Raw genomic sequence first — 21,311 nt, 5'->3', positions numbered from 1 at the left:
TTTACCGAACTATACCTGACAAACGGTACAGTCAATCGCAGCAACGTTTGAACTCAAAACCAATAACACCGGAAGAAATGCGTCTCTACATTTTGTCCGGCTCTGTAATAACTATGTCAGCTCGACTCCTAATCGGAACAACTGACGTGAGGTTTTTATTTTTTCTATCCAGCGATGCAAAACTCTGTCAACGCATCAAACTAGTTTGTATTTGAGCGTTCATCATTAGTTGTTGCTTAGGCGCTGAGCTGGCATGATCATTAGCACACTGGACAAAAATACTCAGAGGCATTTCAGTTGTCTTTACGTTCTGAGTTCAAATTTCGCCGAGTTAGACTTTACCTTTCATCCTTTTCGTATCGATAATTACCAGCTGGGGGTCAATATAAACGACAAGCCGCTTCCATGTACCCATTGTGAAAAGGATTACTAGTCGTTGTTAAGGCGGCGAGTTGGCAAAATGCTCAGCCTCATCTCCTCTGAGTTCTAATTCCGATGAGGTCGACGTTGTCTTTTACTTTTTACGGAGACGATAAAATAAGTACCAGTTGAATACTGGGGTCGACGTAATAGACTAGTCCCCACTCAAAAAAGTTTAGGATTGCTTGTTGCTGTTGTGTTCTTGCTGTTTAGCCCCACGCCAGCTCCGTTGACGCAGGTCGAAAATCAACGCTATTCGGACAATTATAACCACGGGTCTTTCATTTCAAAACCAATATTTCTAAGAGTACAGCTTCCAAGCCTTGTGCTTCCCTTAGTCATCCAATATTGGAGCTGTTATTTAATCCAACATTAGATTAGAGTTGTTAATAATTTAAAACAAGATGCCATGTCTACGACATAATTCACAAACATACTACAGCAATGCAGTTAATATACCTGAATACAACAGCATTTGATACTTTGTGAACCATACGGTATTAAACAGGAAATTAGCTACAGGTAATTCTATTTCCAAAAATCTCAACAGATATTAGATGTGTATAATGATCGCTATATATAAACTTTAATCTTTAAAACTGCTTTATAGATAATTCGTTTCTTTAATACACAACCACATATGCAAACACACACATATATGTACACACACACACACACACATATGTATATATATATATATATATATATATAGGAAGCAGGCGTAAAGACTGACGCAGACACACAATAGACGCATAAACAAACGCGTAAGGATGCACATAAAAGATTATTTGTAAAGAACACAGGAATAACTGATGAAATCAGCAAGTGTGAATAAGTTCTTATTCCTTTATAACGGCCCTTTCTGCGTTTGAATACTTTAACAATGCTGTATGTATAGACAAACTTTTCTATGCATATTAGCCAACAGAACACCAAAAATATTATATATATATATATATACATATGTATATTATATGTATATATATATATATGTATATATATATGTATATATATATATATATATATATATATATATATATATATATATATATATATATATATCACATTTTCTATATACGTACATACTCACATATACGCCCACATGTGTATGTACGTATATTAGCATATGTATATGTACGTGCATCCATATATTTATATATTTATGTAGATATGTTTGGACACACACACGCAGATACGTACACATTTCCATACATGTACAGTAAGCACACGAACCTGCACATGCATTTATATATACGTACACACCCACCAACACGAAATATATATATATATATATATGTGCGTGTGTGTGTATACATATATATATATATATATATATATAATTCTGTGTATATATATATATATATATGTATATGTATATATATACACACATACGCACATATATATATATGTATGTATGTAAGCATATTTAGATGTATGTATGTAGATATATGTGTATGTATGAAGTGCTAAAGAACAAATGTGCAATAAATGGTACGTATATTAATATACGCATTTATATATGCATATATAAATACAGATATATATATATATGCATATATATATATATATATATATATCTATATATATATATGCACACACACACACACACACACACACACACACACACACACACACACACATATATATATATATATATATATATATATGCACACATATATATTTAGAGAGAAAGAAAAAGAGAGATGCATATATATGCATAAATATCTCTGAACATACTTATTCACATATACACAGAAATGCATACACATATATGGCGGTGCTAGTTATATATCTCTGCAGTATAAAATCCCGCAAACAACACGATATGTAGTATCTCACCGGTTTTACTTACAACACAATGGACATTTTCGTGTTATTAATATCTTCCACGCCTCTGTTAGCCTGGTCTGTTGGAATACAAAATAGATTGCCAGAATGTTTCCCCAGAACAATGCAAGAAATATAACATATGTCTGAAATAGATGAATACATGAGAATAGTATCACTTTTTCTGTGTATGTGGTTTCGTGTGTTTGTGTGTGTGTGTATGTGAGTGCGTGCCTTTTTGTGTATTTGTATGTATGTGAGTGTGTTGTATGTGTGTATGTGTGAGTACGTGTGTGTGAGTGTGTGTGTACGCGCGCAGGCGCTGCTCATGTTAATATTGTATTCAATCTCTGACAAATTTGTTCCAGTAGTACAAACGGACAAACCCAAAACGTATATATATATATATATATATATATATATATATATATACATATTATATATTTATATCATATATAATATTTATATTATGATATATATATATTATATATATATATATATATATATATATATATATATATATATATATATATATATATATATATATATACATACATGTGTGTGTACGTATATATACATACTTTTCTATACACATATATGAATATATTTAGCATATATTCTTATATATATATTTATGTATGTATATATATATATATAAGTATATATATAAGTATATATATCTATATATATATATATATATATATATATATATAGTATATATATATATATATATATTATATATTTCCGTATATATTCAGACGTGTTTGTTTGCATGTACGTGTGTGTATATGTATATATATATATATACATATATGTATAATTTCGTTTGTATATACGTATGAATGTATGTAAAACAAAGATAGAATTTACACACATTCAGTACCAGTGTGCCATGTGTACTCTTCTATTTTTCGTGTCACAAATGAAATGGATATATTATTCACTCAGATGTCGTACATCGGCATCTCACCGTGTCGACATACTAAAACTTTGCGCGAAGTCTATCACTTTCCCCTCCTCCCTATCATCGGGCTTATGTTGGAAAAGAGTGAAGGATATGGACGCCCTGTTGATATCACACAGTTGAGTGATTCCTACATCAGCCACAAGACAGCATATTTTGAATGGGTTAGTCTATTTAACCAATACAGCTATGAAATAATGATTATATTATCGATCTTTGAAAATAAAGAGATAGGTCAACAAAGATATTATTTGAAATTAGAAAATTAAAAAAGGCATAATTTAACGCTGCTGATTCTTTTCTTCTCTAGGCACAAGGCCCGAAATTTTGGGGGGCGAGGACCAGTCGATTAGATCGACCCAATAGGCAACTGGTACTTAATTCATCGACTCCGAAAGAAAGGATGAAAGATAAAGTCGACCTCGGCGGAATTTGAACTCAGAACGAAAAGACACGAAATACCGCGAATTTTTTTTTACCCGCCTTGAATCTCTACCGATTCTACCGACATTCTATTTCCGATTGTCGACTAGTTAATTTGTCTGATGTGGTAATGATTTTAGAAACTCACTACCAATTAGTACCCCTTCTCTCCCATGCTCCTAACAGATATGAACCCAATTCCTGGTAATGAGTTATATGTAGAAAAAAATTACTTCATATGCGAAGATGCTATAGTACCCGTCTTCCTTAAATACCCGTCTTCAATAAAAAATCAGTTTTTCTTTTCCGTCAAAATTTCCTATTAATTTATGATGCAACCTTAACTTCTAAATTCTTCATTCAGACGAATATGGTGTAATTCTGTAAAGATATGATATCAAAACAATTATCAGGTCATCCCATAAGTTCTGTCCGAATTTTGAATAAAGAAAACAAGTGATCAAATGTTATATTTAATTGGAATTTAATCATCAATGTACTTACCCTGATTATCTATGACTTCCTTCCATCTATTTTTTAATCCCATCAATGTAAAACTCTTTTGGTTTCAAAGCGAAGAATTCTGAACTGTCAGTTTCGACCTTCTCCTGGCTTGCGAAAGTTTTCTTCCCCAAAATGATTCTGTAAGCTACGAAACAAATGATAGTCTGAAGGAGCAAGGTCGGGAGAATAAGGTGGATGAGGAATTTTTTCCCCAGCCAAGCTCTTCGATCTTCTTTTATGTGATCATTGCAATGTGGGGTCGCGCATTGTCCTGATGAAACATCACTCCTTTTCGATTCACTAAAGCGGGTCTTTTTTTCTTCAAAGCTTGGTCCAAACGCTCTAATTGCTGACAGTAGAGTTGAGCATTGATCGTTGCATTAGGTAGTAACAATTCAAAGTGAATTACTCCTTTGAAATCCCACCAGATAGAGAGAAGAAACTTTTTTTCATGAAGTTCCCTTCTCTATTGTGGTTGAGCTTTTTCCCTTTTACCAAGCTACTCTTTACGACGTTTAACATTTCGAAAGAAGATCCATTTTTCGTCGCCAGTCACACGTCTATCCAAAAAGGGTGAAATGAGCTCGCGAGAAGGGAGAGAAGAGCAGACGTCAACTCCGGATTTGCGGTTGATTTCGGACAATTCATGAGGCACACATTTTCCAAGTTGAGGAACCTTTCCAAGTTGAGGAACCTTTCCAAGTTTTTGAAGATGACGATGAAAAGTTGTATGGTTCAACTGATAATGCAGGATTTTCTTCAAGTAATGCCTCAAGAAGTTTATCACCAAACTCAACTGGACGTCCTGTTCGATCTTCATCTTCAAGGCTGAAATCTCCACTTTTGAATTTTGCAAACCATCTTCTGCAAGTTGTTTCATTCAAGCATTCTTTCCCATAAACGGAATGTATGTTTCGAGTCGCTTCGGCTGCAGAGTTTCCTTTTTTGGTACTCATAAAGCATTATGTGCCTTAAATGCTCTTTGGATACTTCCATGTTAGAAGGGGTTTTCATCAAAGAAATTTTAATTCAGTTGTTCTGTAAAATAATATTTAATTAGTTTAAATGTACACAAATGCTTAAAAATAATTTTTAATTCCATTAGACATTCTAAAATGCTATTAAATTTCATTCACTTTTAAAAAAGGTAAAATCGAACAGAACTTATGGGATGACCTGATATATATGTAAGTTCTGCCGATTACTTATTGTCATCTAGAGTAGAGCGTTTTAGTGTTTCGCCGGTCAGTTTAACGGTATGAGGTGTTGCATCTGAGATCAACCAGATTTCTTTGAGAGTCGATATTCTTGTTGCAACTGTTTAGATACAACTCAGTCCAAATCCAATAATCCAAAGTATTTCAATTATGAATTGTCTCAGATTATTTTTAGATACTATATCTTCTGAGTCTACTTGGAATCTTTGGAGATTCGATATTCCTGTTGCTATTGTCATTCTTTTCTGTCTCCCTCCAGTTGGATCCCTGCTTTTCTGTTTCCTTGTAGAAAGGCATTTTTCTCTCAGATTTCGATGGTTCTGAACTGTTATAGGTGCCTCTTTAAATTTGCTTTTTTTCTTCGCATTGGCCCTACATACACCTGTTTTCCCTCTCTGGAAATGTCTATATTAATCTGGCCTTTATTCTTTATTGTAGGTCAGTCCACATCAGACACCGTATGGTCATAGAAATTCCTGTCGTGACAATCGCATTTTTCTCTCAAACGTTTTATCTTCTTAGCGTACCCAGAACCATTACTTGCTTCCTTATTCCCGTCACTCTTGGGGACATCGGTCATCGATGAATTTTCTTCAATGTTTCTCGATTCTAGTCGGTCTTTTTTGCTTTTCTATCTGTACTGTCTTTTCTATTTCCCTATAAAAAAAAAACATTCTTCTCTCAGGTTTCGTTGATTCTGAATTGTCATCGATACTTCTTGAAATTTACTTTTTTCTTGGAAGGAGTATCGTACCTGTATACAGCTACTTTTTTCCTCTGGAAATAGTGGTCTATAGTAATCTGTCATTTATCCCCAGATCTGTCCACCTTAAAAAGAACGACTATAGAAGCATGCGATTCGAGGACATAATCCTTATGTTTACTGAGGTTCACAAGCCTCCAATCAACAACAAGAATTCAACCATGTGGTGAACCCAAACCCTTCAAATTCAATACTTTTGCTGTTGTAGTTTATCTCCGAGTCCGCCCTAACCGTGCGCATGTACGGTCAAGCACGCTTCCTCGACGATTATCCCATATTTTTGTGCACACAATATACCTAGGATAGCATTATCAAATGTGTTACTAATATTTCAAAGCAGCAGGGCATGATTAGGCGGATATTTGGTTGCTGTTTATAATAGATCAAGACACCGTATACAGCCTCTGATGTTGACTCATATGCGGTTATGTCTTTTATGCATGAAAGTGTTGTGATTCTTTTTTTTTTCATCTTTTAATATTTAAAAAAACAAAAAACATACCACAACAAATTAGGAAAATATGTAAATGACATGCATGTGTGTGTGTATCCCCATGTATATGTGTGGATGTATATATATATATATATATATATATATATATATATATTTACATGGATATGTATATATATATATATATATATATTATATATATATATATATACATGGATATGTATGTATTTGTGTATGTATTAAGATATGTAAATGATATATACTTATATTAAGTCTAATAATTATAGATTTTTCTCTTCCATAAGATAATCTTTAATGCTCTGCCATTTGTGTCTCTTTATACTGAATACTATCCCGTTCTGGAAGCAATATATGTGATAGCTATCTCTTTCTAATCTAGCATTATATTGGTAAAAGGGAAAGAAAACTCTACTTTATGATTCACTACCTATTATATTGTATTATTGGGAGTATTAAAGAACTTATGAAGAAGAAATTCAGGCGTGATATGAGATTCTTCATAGCTCCTTTATAGGGATTTACAGGTAACTCATGCATTTGTCCCATTCATAATTACAGAAGACGAATAAAACTAATAATAAGAATGGCAAAATGGCCACAAAGTAAGCACACATTTCGTGTAAGCGACTCTCATTACATGCTTGTTTATAAGTATGGATATATATATATATATACAGAGAGAGAGAGAGAAAGAGAGAGAGAGAGAGAGAGCTATGTATATACATATATAGGCATATATATATATGTATATATATATGGACATGTATATATATATGTGTGTATATATATACGCATATATAAAAATTTATATATGTATATGTATATATATATATATACATATATATAAAACATATTTACAAACCTCATATATATGCGCATATACATACATAACTATAAGTATATATACATATACTTACATACATGCGTACATATATATGTACACATAGACAGGTACGCACACACACACACACACACACCACACACACACCACCACACACACACACACACTGACATACACACATAAAGTTATCTGCATGATCTCGTTTAAAAGTCGGAGCCAACTGCCAAGTGCAATGTAAATCAAAGTACTCAATAAATTCAGTGAAAACATTTATAAAGCCTATATATGCATCTGGACACGTATACGGTTATTGAAGTAATATAATTACTCTATGTTATATGTACGTGTATGGATAAATCCATTTGAACGTTTATTAAGATATGTAGTCAGTAACAAAACAGAGAGCTCACAAAACATAGTTTACATGTACGAGAATATGCAAAGAGAGGCAGTACAAGCCTGTGCCAAAGTTTGTATATGCCAACGGCTTAGTCACTATCATATGAGACATGCCATACTAGGCTGAGAAAATCGATGTAAATTGTGAAGGTAGTTAAACGAAACTTTGTGTACAATGATTAAAATTTCGATCCCTTTCTGAGCGAAATATCACACGGAAAAATTATGAAGCTACACGGAACTTTAAAACTGAAATTAGCGAGCATTAGTAGGGCACGGGAATAAAAATAGCATCAATAGGTATTGGTGTTGAAGGCATGCTAAAACATATTGTTAAAGAGATAGATTAAAAGCAATGCGAGAGCTTAGAAGTCCACAAGGATCAAAATATGCGCCTTATTAGTGAAGCCTATGCAAAATTTCAGCTTGCACATTATTGGCTGTGTCGACGTAACAGAGTAATACAATTCGTATCTTGAAGACGCACAGCAATGGATATGACAGACAAATGCAACGACTGTATGCTATTTGTATATCTATTGATATGGTGGCCTTTATGATTTTAGATTTTTTTTATTAACAAAAGAGAGAGAAAAAATCGAACAGAATACTGCGTTAAACCGAACATATCAAAGAACATGATGGACATTTGGGGTATGTGGTTGAGCCACACTTACATTTATATTAGGAAAATATATTTGCGTTCATTATCATACAGTAAATTTTGGAATGTAAGGTGTAGTTCTATGTGAATCTGGATTTACCTTAAATATGCATCTATTCGTGACTGCATTTAGATATACAACCTAATTTATAATTCTGCATCTCATATGGAGTATATGTATTCTGTGAGAGGTAACCAGTTGCAACAAGCATTTTAGACACGTTTACGTAGGGAACTGCAATGTAAGGATCTGACCAGGAAATGTTATTGGATTTAAGCATTTTCTTTTTCGGACTCTAGACATAGCAAAACAGTGTTGTTGATTTTCATATATTTCTCGATCTTCAATCTGAATGAGTGAGTGTGGTAAGTATTCCTGCTCTTAAACGTGTTTTTGGTGAATGTGATGTTTTTTTTTTTCGTTATGCAGCTGCTTAAAACACATTTGCTCAATAAGCAGCTTATATTAGAAAATGTTCTATCTAAAGGGTTTACATTCTTGATGAAGTTTTGTTTATGGTGCGGATTTACTTTATTCTAAGTTCTATAACTTCTATTAATTCAAGTTCTAGCCGTGTCGATTTAATTAATGCAGCTTCATCATTTGCATTTATTTTACAAAATAGCTTGTGATATTTGTGGTTGAAGGGGAAATGTTTGAGCATGAGTTAGAAAAGTTTTCTAAAGTATAGAGAAAACATTTTTTCTGTTTTTGCGACACTGTGCTTTGTTAGGATTTTATAACATTGAAAACTTTCTTTGTATACGCATTCTGTAAGTAACGTTGGTTAATATCTCTTGCAATTCCGACAAACACGTAGCATTCGCTTCTTTGGCTTGCGTTCAGTCAGAGTATGATATGCAGTTGATGCTGAAAACAAATCGAAACAATAGACCTATTAACAATGCAATGTTTGCCATGTACAACTGTCAATAGCAGACAGAAATACATTGGGTCGAACAACACATTCTAGCGAAAATCTGAACGGCTACTGAAAAGAATATATTGAAGTGAGCCTACGTACATGAGAAATAGTTGACGTGACAAGGGAAAGGAAGTATACACACATACAAGTGCACCCCCCACACACATACATACATACATGTCTGTTACATATATACATGAAGATATGTTGATAGATATACATACACACAAGAATACGTACTTAAATTGCATATATATATTACATATATATATATTCATGTGCATATATATATAATATATATATATATATACATATATAGACATGCTTATATACAATATATGCATATATATATGTAAATATTTATGCATGTATGTATGTACGTACGTATGTATGCGTACGTGTGTATGTGTATGTATGTGTATATGTTTGTTTTTATTTACAATGGAAACTCATCATTTACTATACAAGATGTCAAACATCACAAATGCGAATGAGGTTTATACGTACATTTTCCCACACCATATATGAACAAGGGTTGTGTGTAAAATCTTAAGGAGGATAACCGTGGGGAAACCCTTCCTACGCATACAGAGTGTACTTCGTTCAGTGCATGCATGTATATGTATGTATGTCTGTGCTAGCGTGTGTGTATGTGTGTGTGAGTGTGATTGTGTGTGCGAGTGCGCAAGCGTTTATGTTGTTATCGTTCGTCGAATGAAATTAGTGTTGTCAATATGCGCCAGAGCTAAAATCGCAAAAATAAAGCGTTGCTTGCGTAGATTCCACTTACTTTGTAAATTCATCGTCAGAGCTAGAGAGAAACAATAAACGTGTAATCCTTTCAACACGTTTGCTTTTAGGCAACGCTCCTAAAGCCCAGGACCGAATTTCTTAATTTTTGTGTCATCGTTCGGTATGAGAGGATCCAGAACGATAGCTCTTTTTTTCTGGTATGAACGGTACTTGTATTTGGAGCAACAACGGATTAGGAAAAATTAGATCTGATTTGACAGTAATAGATTGCCAATTTTAAATGTCAGGGAGAAATGCAATTAGATGCATTTGAAAAGTCTCGAAGTAAATTCTTGCTAAATTTCATTAAACTCTGTAAGATATATTTAGTACGCGGAGTTTACATGTCAAAGTAGTACAACAGAGTTTATTCCCGTGAGTGTTTCAGGAAGGAGAAATTGGGACCTGTCATTAACTTCAGTTTCGGTACAGTTACCCAGCTTTTAAAACTTTCACTTTAGGGCAATACTTCAATTTCCACCCTCACTTAACTAGTAAAACTTGAGAATATTGATCAGTGTTTGATCGAATGGGTAGTGCCTTACTTAATTCCTTCAGTTTCAGACCATTACGCATTCTTTGTTTGCAAGGGACATCTGATAGTGGGAAAATGCCTGCACAACATTATTAACGAAGGACCATAGAGTGATCTCAATGGAGTCCTTGGTCGACAGCCGGATCCGTCCTTCACGTGACATCAGCTGTTCGACTTAGGTCCACAAACAACTGTGAATACTGAGATACGTGTGAGGTGAATGATTTCATAGAGCGCATCTCGAACAATTCCGCTACCAAATGGTTTTACTCTCGTGGACTAAGAACTGTTAAAGAAAGAATCGAGCGTCATGCTCGCTGATAACACGCAAAAAGGACTAAAGTCTGTTCACTCATATTTATTCCTCATTTTAGGACATACGAGCAACAGTTGTTGAGGACGACGACGGTGAACTACCGCTTCGCTGGCTCGATTTTCCAATTCTTAGCACGCCGAGAAAGAAGCGTTCAACCTCAAGTGGCGATATCCCTGCCTTATTTCAGTACACCATACACACCCAAAGCTTCTGATTTTAGCACTGACGCACTTAAATTGTGTACACGTAGGGGCGTGGACTAGGGTACTCAACTCACTATCTCGCATTGTAAGTTCAATTCCTGTTTGGGCATCAATATCAATTCTCGTCGTTCCAGTCTAGTCACCCGAAACAGGCTTCCATCCGGCCGCTGGCGCACCATTTCCTTCCCACCAACTGCCACATGGTTGATGCCACATGGTTGATGTCACCCTGCAGCTTGTCTGCGTCTACTCACGTCTACATAACCACCAACAACGATCAGCGAAGGCGATGTGCAAGCTAACAGGCCGTAAGGTCATACTTACTTGCGAGTGCCGGTTATATATACATACTCATACACATGTATGTATGTGTGTATATATATAATATATATATATATATATATATATATATATATATATATATTATATATATTATACATATACAGATATATATATATTATATATATATATATATATATATCAGAGTGCTGTGTGCAGATGAACGATAGTCCGATTAAATGAAAATGTGTTCCGCTAATATAATCACTGTTTACCCAACACATAATTAAATATATATCAGATTTTCAACTCTACACAATTTATTCTACACATTTATTTTTTACACTACAGAACATAACAGTAAACATTTATGTATGTATATATGTATTTATGTCTGTCTGTAAGTATGTATGTATGTATGTATGTATGTATGTATGTATGTATGTATGTATGTATGTATGTATGTATGTATGTGTGTATGTTTATGAAATGAGTATATAACAATACTCATACATATTTCGTTCGTACAAACACGTCTATATGAGTCTATATGCGTGGGTTCGTGCATATAATGATGTGTGATGTATATATATATATATATATATAGCTATACATAAATATGCATATATATGTAGATGTATGTATGTAAGTATGTATGAATATAAAAATATGTGTTTGTGTGTGTGTGTGTGTATTGATGTATTAAGATATTGATATATTGATTTGTTCATATAGTTATAGATATAAATATAATTTATCATTATTAAAATAGGATTAGTCAAAACATTTACATTTGCACACATTAACAAACAAAAATACGTATATATATATATATGTATGTATGTATGTACACATATACTCAACTACGTACATGAACATTATATATATACACACATATATAAATATGTATATATATATATATGTATATATATACATATATATATATATAATATTATATATATATTATATATATATATATATATATATAAATGGATATATGTATGCATATAAATATTTATTCAAATATACTCGAATATGCATGAATATATATATATATATATATATATATATATATATATATATATATATATATATATACATATATATATATATATATATATATATATATACATATATATAAATGTATTCTAATATATATATATTTGTGTCTATGTATGTATAGTATGTATATGTGTATTAATGTATGTATAGGGAGAGAAGATGAGAAGTTGTATAAACAAAAAACACCCTGGTGTATTTCCAGAATGCTGGCAACACTTCCAAATTTTTCCACCCAAATTATAGGCGCAATAAATCTTAGAACCATATTTTAGTCTCGTTTTTATATCTCTGTTGATGTGTCTGAGCTATATTTTAACAATTCTGTTTGGCAAATTCTGTCTTTGTTCTGTAATTTTCTCTAAATTCAGTTTTTAAATTCACATAATAATTTAATTTGATAATCACAGAACAGGGACCTTTTGGCAAAGTTGGAGTTAATTTTTACGAAAAATGTTATTCTGTGTATTGCGTTTATTATTTGAATGAAATTTATAACCATAGAAGCACACGTACATACGTATATTCACAAACACTCACTCAGATGCACACAAACAAACACAGACACACACCAACCAACACGCATACACTCACGCACACAAATTTATACGACGAGCTACTTTCAGATCCCGTCTATCAAATACACTAACAGTGTATTTGAGAGTGAACCGGAAACCATGTGGTTAGGAAGTAAACTTTGTACTACACAGCCACGCCTGCGCATAAATGCATAGAGAGAGAGAGAGAGAGAAAGAGAGATAGAATCAGACCGACAAAAAGACAGATAGACAAACAGATATACAGACAAACAGACAGACGGATAGATAGATAGATAGATGATAGATAGATAGATAGATAGATAGATAGATAGATAGATAGATAGATAGATAGATAGATAAGAAAAGCCTACGGAAAAGACCTCGGTAACCTCAGGCAGGGATGGAATAAACACATGAGAGCAAAGTGCTCTCTCTCTCTCTCTCTCTCTCTCTCTCTCTCTTTTCGATTTATAGGATCATGCTCAAAGTGGTTTCGTCACTTTCATGTACAATCTTTGCTACATTCTCCCACCTTTTATTGAAACTTTCACAAACAAATCTTGCCTCTCTATTCTCACCTTCCTTTTCAAGTGGTACTTGAAAAAGTTGACAATCGATTAGCCAGAGAGATATTTGTCCCTAATCCTTTCGCTCGAGTCCACCACTCACATTCGTTCACCATGGCCACCAGTCCGATGAAGACGGCCTTGCCTTCCCGGTTAAGGGAAGGTGGTGGAGCAATTTTTCACGATAGACTCGGCCCACAAGCGAAGTCGTCCCCCACATGACAGTAACCTTCCGGCATAAGCCTGCAGGTCCGAAATGGTTGGACACTGCACGAATGCGTGCAGAACGGTTTCGTCGCTCTGACCGCATCTCGGTCAAGACGGTCCGGTGTGTCTCGAACCGTGCCTATAGGGCTTATCTCGAACGGGTAATGCTTCTCGATAGCGCTGCTAGGCCAGGGATCTCTGGTGATTGTCCATAGGTCCCGGCCCGAAAGTTGTTCTGAACAAGCGGATCATGTGTTCCTCGTCGACGCACCTCCCTTCCACTAATATATATATATATATATATATATGTGTGTGTGTGTGTGTGTGTGTGTGTATGTGTGCGGACGCAATGGCCCAGTGGTTAGGGCAGCGGACTCGCAGTTTCGATTCCCAGACAGGGCGTTGTGAGTGTTTATTGAGCGAAAACACCAAAAATTCCACGAGGCTCCGGCAGGGTGTGGTGGCGATCCCTGCTGTACTCTTTCGCTACAACTTTCTCTCACTCTTTCTTCTGGTGGCCTGCTCGCTTAGCCAGCGGGGTGGCGTCATTTGAAGGCTAAAACAATGCGAAGCGCATTGTGACCAGCGATGTGTAGCAACATCTGATAGCCTGGTCGGTCACGGTGATCACGGTGATATATATATATATGTCCTCTTGGATCATACAGTTTGCTTTTTTTAACAACGAATTTTGTATTTCTAACATTTTTGCCAACGTAGATGTGACCTTCCGAACACCAATACTCTTCTTATCGATATATTCCATTGAAGGTATAGACGTACATATTAAACACCGGCTATATCCAGAAACAGCGATTCACGTGATGATAATCTACGAAAGAGAAAGAGGGGGGTAGAAAGAAATGTAAAGAGGGGGAGAGGGGGGAGAAAGCTGGGAGAGCGATGGGGAGAGAGAAGGGAATAAAAAGAGCACGAAGTGGAATGACAGATAGAAAAGAGAGAGTGAGAGATAGGGTGAGAGAGTGAGAGATAGGGTGAGAGAGTGAGAGATAGGGTGAGAGAGTAAGAGATAGGGTGAGAGAGTGAGAGATAGGGTGAGAGAGAGAGTTAAGGAGGTAGGGAGAGAATAAAGGGGAGATTTTATTGGAAGGAAATTGAAAGTGGCAGTTAGAAATGAAAGTGTTAGAAAGATTGGTGTACGAAGGACATTTATGTATCTATGTGAGAGAGGGAGAGGGAGAGAGAGAGAGAGAGGAGTATAGTGCTTTACAGAACAATTTCCCTCGTCTTCAACAAAGGCGAAAGCCTGTATAAACTTATTACATACAACTAAACGAATTTTATAAAATGATAGATGTTTGTGTGCTGTGAGGCGAACACTCACGTTCTACTCCCATCACACGAAGCTTTTCCAGTTCGTAACCTTTATAAAACTAAATTTTGCTGAATAAGATCATCATATTTTTCATGGAAGTGTGTATATATGTATGTGCACACATTTTACACACATACACACATACACACATACATACGTTTGTTTGTGTGTGTATATATATATTTATATATGTATGTATATATGTACATATTCCCGTATACATTTATGTGTATATATTAGTATGTAGTGTCTTTATAATTTGATTCCTTCCTCTAATTGTGGGATGAACTGGTTTCTAACAAATAAACAAACTCTTTTCTAAGAACATCGGAAACAAAAATAATGCCTTACATATTGATTTTTGGAAAAAACTTTCATATTTTTACTCTTCCGCTTATTGATTGTGAATGTACTCGTTAAATATTGATGCAGTTGCAAAAACCCTAATGAACTGAAGTGAAACATTACAAACTAAATTCTTTTAGTTTATTTCAATGACAAATAACTTGAAGTAAGATATTAAGTACTATGTGCTTCATAATGCATTTAGCATGGTTAGATAATTTCTGAATATAATTCAGAGTTTCGTAAATCTTATAATAATGATTATATAGCCTTATCGTAAGATGTGGGGCAAATGGAGAAAATTGATTATAGTAGCTAGATAAAGAAATTTCCTCAAAGCAAAGAAAATGTTGTTTCTTTATTCATATCACAAATTGAGAATCTGTATTGCTAACATATCGTGATATAACTCGACCCTTCCAGAAATCGAGACCTCTGTTTCTTTGGGTGAAATAGATAGATTTTATGCAATAAGTCCTATCATTTCTACTGAATAGAATATATCTTTTACTATCCCATATAAAGATGAAAAGAACTTTGTCTTCTTAAAACTTGGATTTAAGAAAGAATATGTGTATGAGTAAAACCTTGTTTTAAAGTCATTAGCTGAGAAGCCAATCTTTCCATTCTCGACAATGTGACTATATACTAATATATTATGTTCTTTGTGAAGGAGCTGCGACGAAATAGACACTAACTAGGAGTATGTTATTCACAATTAGAGATACTTTTATCACTAACTAAAACTACTAACTGGTGGTATCTTTAGAGTTGCAGAAAAATTGCATAGCAGCATTTCTGCTTACACTTTATTTATGCATGAGTCCAAATACTACCGGGATTAACAGTGCCTTTCACTATTTCGAGATCGATAAAATACAGTAGCAGTAAGTCCTGAGGTCAAAATACTCAGCTACTTCCACCTAAAATTGCTGGCCTTGTGATTAAGCTTGAAACAATTATTACTGTTAACTTTAACTAATTCAACGTAACTGGATTAAGTCAAATTCTGAGCAGGTTTAAGTGTAAAAGAACAGGATAGATTTAGGGTGTTTTTCCACCGAATAGCAGGCCTCCAGTAGCAGGTTAAATTGAGTTACGACTACTTTCCTAATCATAGTCAGTCGTGCAAGTTGATTTCAGTGCCCTTAGACAGCAGGATCATGTTTAATATCGATTTCAAATCTGGACACAAATCCAGTAATTTTGCAGACAGGGTAAGTCTATTACATCGACTCCAAAGCTCAATTGGTACTTTATTGATCCCGAAATGATGAAAGGCAAAGTTGATCTCGGCGGCATTTGAACTCAGAACGTCAAAACGGACTAAATACCGCTAAGTATTTTGCCCGGCACGTGTAACGGTTCTGCCAGCGCGCCGACTCATACACTTTTCTCTCTTTCTCTTTTCTCTTTTACGTGTTTCAGTCATTTGACTGCGGCCATGCTGGAGCACCGCCTTTAATCGAGCAACTCAACCCCGGGACTTATTCTTTGTAAGCCCAGTACTTATTCTATCGGTCTCTTTTTGACGAACAAGTAAGTGACGGAGACATAAATACACCAGCATCGGCTGTTAAGCAATGACAGGGGGACAAACACAGACACACAAACATACACACACACATATATACGACAGGCTTCTTTCAGTTTCCGTCTGCCAAATCCATTCACAAGGCATTGGTCGGCACGAGGCTATAGCAGAAGACACTTGCCCAAGATGCCACGCAGTGGGACTGAACCCGGAACCATGTGGTTGGTAAGCAAGCTACTTACCACACAGCCACTCCTGCGCCTACTAGTTATGGTAACAAAACTTTCAAACTCAGTGGCTTTATTTAATAACAAAAGCTTCATAGATTCAAAATACTTAGAAGAGTCAAACACAGCAAAAACATGGTGCATCTGTCCCAACTAATATATGTGTGTGAGAAAGAAAAAGAGAGAGTGTGTGTGAGTGTGTGTGTGTGTGTTTGTGTGTGTGTGTGTTTTTGGTTTTTTTTTGTGTGTGTGTGTGTGTGTGTGTACGCAGTCATACACAGATATATAGAAGTGCGCGTATGTTTGTACAGGTTGAAATAACAGGTGTTGTCTTTTATTGTTGGCCCCGTTGTATCACGGAAACTATTGGTGCAAGAAGTAGCGAACAATGCAGTTAGGTACCAGACTAAGACAAGTAATGGGGTCGATACGGTCGACTAAAATTGGTGCCTAGCGTGTTCGCCTACCAATAAGTGAAGCCAGATGAATTCTAAGAATATAAAACTAGATTCCTTTCTCCAATTTTCGCTTCATCGAGAAAGAGTCAGAAACAGAGGACACAGAGACTGATATACATAATACACCACACACACACACATACATAATATATACATATATATATATATATATATAATATATATATATATATATATATATATATATTATATATATAATATTATATGTATATGTATATATATTATGTGTGTGTGTGTGTGTATATATATTATGTACATATATATATGTATGTATATATATATACATTAGATTATATATATATAATATATATATATGTATATATATATATATATATTTATAGTATATATATATATGTGTGTGTGTGTGTATATATATATATCTATGTACATATATTATGTATGTATTATATATACATATATATATATATATACTTACATACATACATACATACTTACATACCTACATATATATATATATTATATATATATATATATATATATATATATATATATATATATATATATATGTACGTGTGTGTGTATGTTGTGTATGTGTGTATATATATATATGTGTGTGTGTGTGTGTGTGCTTTTGTATATCCTTTACTTAATATTTGCTTTATCTAATATCAAGATGAGTTTCCTCGTTCAGACTACTGTTACCATACAGCCAAGAGGTGGACAGATTGTGTGGGTTGGCATTTTGTTCCTCTACATCACGATACTATTACCGCTGCTGCTGGTGCTGCTGCTACGACGCCTACTATCACTGCTGCTGATACTGATGTTGGTGTTGGTGATGATGATGTTATAAATAGGGTTACATACATATGTCTTGAACTGTAGAAGCTAGCACTCTTCAATAACACGTCTCATACAGTAAGTTATCTCTGGTCGACCGTGGAGAAAGGAAATTTATATTCATTTTTCACACATCACTAACGTAATACGATATTTTGTACGAATTTGCAATAAAATAATAAGAAATCAGAAAAAATATTGTTTTTGCTGGAGTTTTTTTTTCTATTTTTTAAATTAAAACAATAATTCTAAGTAAACTATATATATATGAAAACAAGAAAAGTATATGACAAAAAATATGTATATATTTATATATTAATATATATGTATGTATGTATGTATGTATGTATGTATGTATGTACGTACGTACATATATGTATACATAGGTATACATATATATATATACTCATATATATATAGATGTATTCATATATGAATATATATATATATATGTATATATACATATATATATATGTATGCATATATGTATATATATGTATATATATATATATATATATATATATATATGTATATGTGTGTATGTATGTATGTATGTATGTATGTACACATAGAGGAAGGGAGGGAGAGTGTTGTATATACAGTCATGAAATTAAGGTTCGTCTTCCGAAATTGATTTGTTAATAACAATTTTACACAAGGAAACATTTTCAGGTACATACATTCAAGAACAGGTACATATGTATACGCACACTTGCGCACATATACGCACATATCACACACTCACATAAGCTCTGCTGCACATACACACACACTCACATACACATATGTATATGTACACGTAATATTACACACTAGAGCGCACACGCACACAATGATATACATACATTGTATAAATATGTGTGTTTGGGTATATGTATGTATGTGTGTGTTTATGTGCGTGCGTGAATCTGTATGTCTTATTTGTGACTGAAAAATCTTGTGGTTTTTGTTTTTTGGGGGGTGTTTTTGAGTTTACTTAGATGTGAGTGAAATCTGTGTATATAAATCTGTGTGTATAAATATAAATGCAAGAATGTATACGAATGCAAAAAGACTGATATAGTTTTACAGTAATGTATACATAAAAATAACGGATGCGTGTGAGAATGTATATATGTATATATGTATGGATGTATGTATGGATGTATATATGCATATATATATATATATATACAGAGAGAGAGAGAGACAGACAGACAGACCGACAGACAGACAGACAGACAGAGGAAGACAAAGACAGAGAAAGCTATGTGTGTTTGTGTACGTGTGTGCGTGTTTTTATGTGCGTATATCTCGTCTGCCATTTTCGCTGGACATTATAAGCCATCGACATATCGAAAACTTAGAAGAAAAGATTCCAGCTTAAAAATGGCTGAGCAATACTCTGTTACTTGTTTCAGTCATGTGACTGTCGCCATGCTGGAGCACCGCCTTTAGTCGAGCAAATTCTACCCCAGAACTTATTCTTTGTAAGCCTAGTACTTATTATATCGGTCTCTTTTGCCGAAATGGTAAGTTTATGGAGACGTAAACACACCAGCATCGGTTGTCAAGCGATCTTGGGGGACAAATACAGACGCACAAACATATACACACACATACATATATGTATATGTACATATATACGACAGGCTTCTTTCAGCTTCTGTCTACCAAATCCATTCACAAGGCTTTGGTCGGCCCGAGGCTATAGTAAAAGACACTTGCGCAAAGGGCCACGCAGTGGGACTGAACCTGGAACTAAGTCGTTTGTAAGCAAGCTATTTACCATACAGCCACTCTTAGGTTTAGTGTGATGCTTACAGCACCTAGGTTTCCCAAGCAGTCACCCATCTAAGTAGTAACTAGGCTGAACGTTGCTTAACTTCGGTGATCGGACGAGAACCGGTGCTTTCAACGTGATATGGCCGTTTGTGATTGTGTGTGCCCAAGTGTGTGAGTGTGTTTTCTTATTCTTATGTATATGAATTTCCAAAGTATAATCAAATTTTAATTCAAAATATATTAATATTTATTCCTAAACTACAATTTAAACAAGGAATTCCACGCCACATTATATAAAATGATCTATATTTGTGTGTGTGTGTGTATAGTAACCGTATTTTGAAAGCATTGCTCCTTTGGGTATCCAAACAATTTCGACGTCTAACAGCTGACTTGCTAGAAGCTCCCAGGATTACCCACCAACTTTCCAATAATAACCTCAGTTCGCTTTTTTAGTTCAACACTGCTATTACTCGGTGTCATGCTTATGAAAATAATAGAATTGCATAACGCCTAACACATTCGGAAAAAAAAAACATTTCTTCCGCTCAGAATTTTCAGAGTATGGAAGAAACTACCCATGCAAATTAACCTAAATCTCGGGGGAGTCTGATGGGTTTTATGATTCCGGGTCAGAATAGTCCTGGGAAGAATGGTTGCTAAGGGTGTGATTTTACGCTCTCCAAAATGTAGGCCAACCCGACCCAGGGCCCCGCTACCCGATGCAGTTGGAAATCATATGAAGGACATACTACTACTACTACTACTACTACTACTACTACTTGCTGCTGCTGCTGCTGCTGCTGTTGCCACTACTACTACTACTACTACTACTACTACTACTACTACTACTGCTGCTGCTGCTGCTGCTGCCGCTGCTGCTTCTATACAATAATAATAATAATAAAAATA

At 34.5% G+C, this 21,311-nt stretch overlaps 1 pseudogene; it reads right to left on the bottom strand.

Moving 5' to 3' along the window:
* Positions 1-20,431: 20,431 nt before the first annotated feature.
* Positions 20,432-20,550, bottom strand: LOC115218695 (annotated as a pseudogene).
* Positions 20,551-21,311: the final 761 nt, after the last annotated feature.

Source organism: Octopus sinensis, linkage group LG13 (assembly GCF_006345805.1).
Source record: "Octopus sinensis linkage group LG13, ASM634580v1, whole genome shotgun sequence".
Lineage (NCBI taxonomy): Eukaryota > Metazoa > Mollusca > Cephalopoda > Octopoda > Octopodidae > Octopus > Octopus sinensis.
This window is presented reverse-complemented; position numbering and strand designations above follow the sequence as displayed.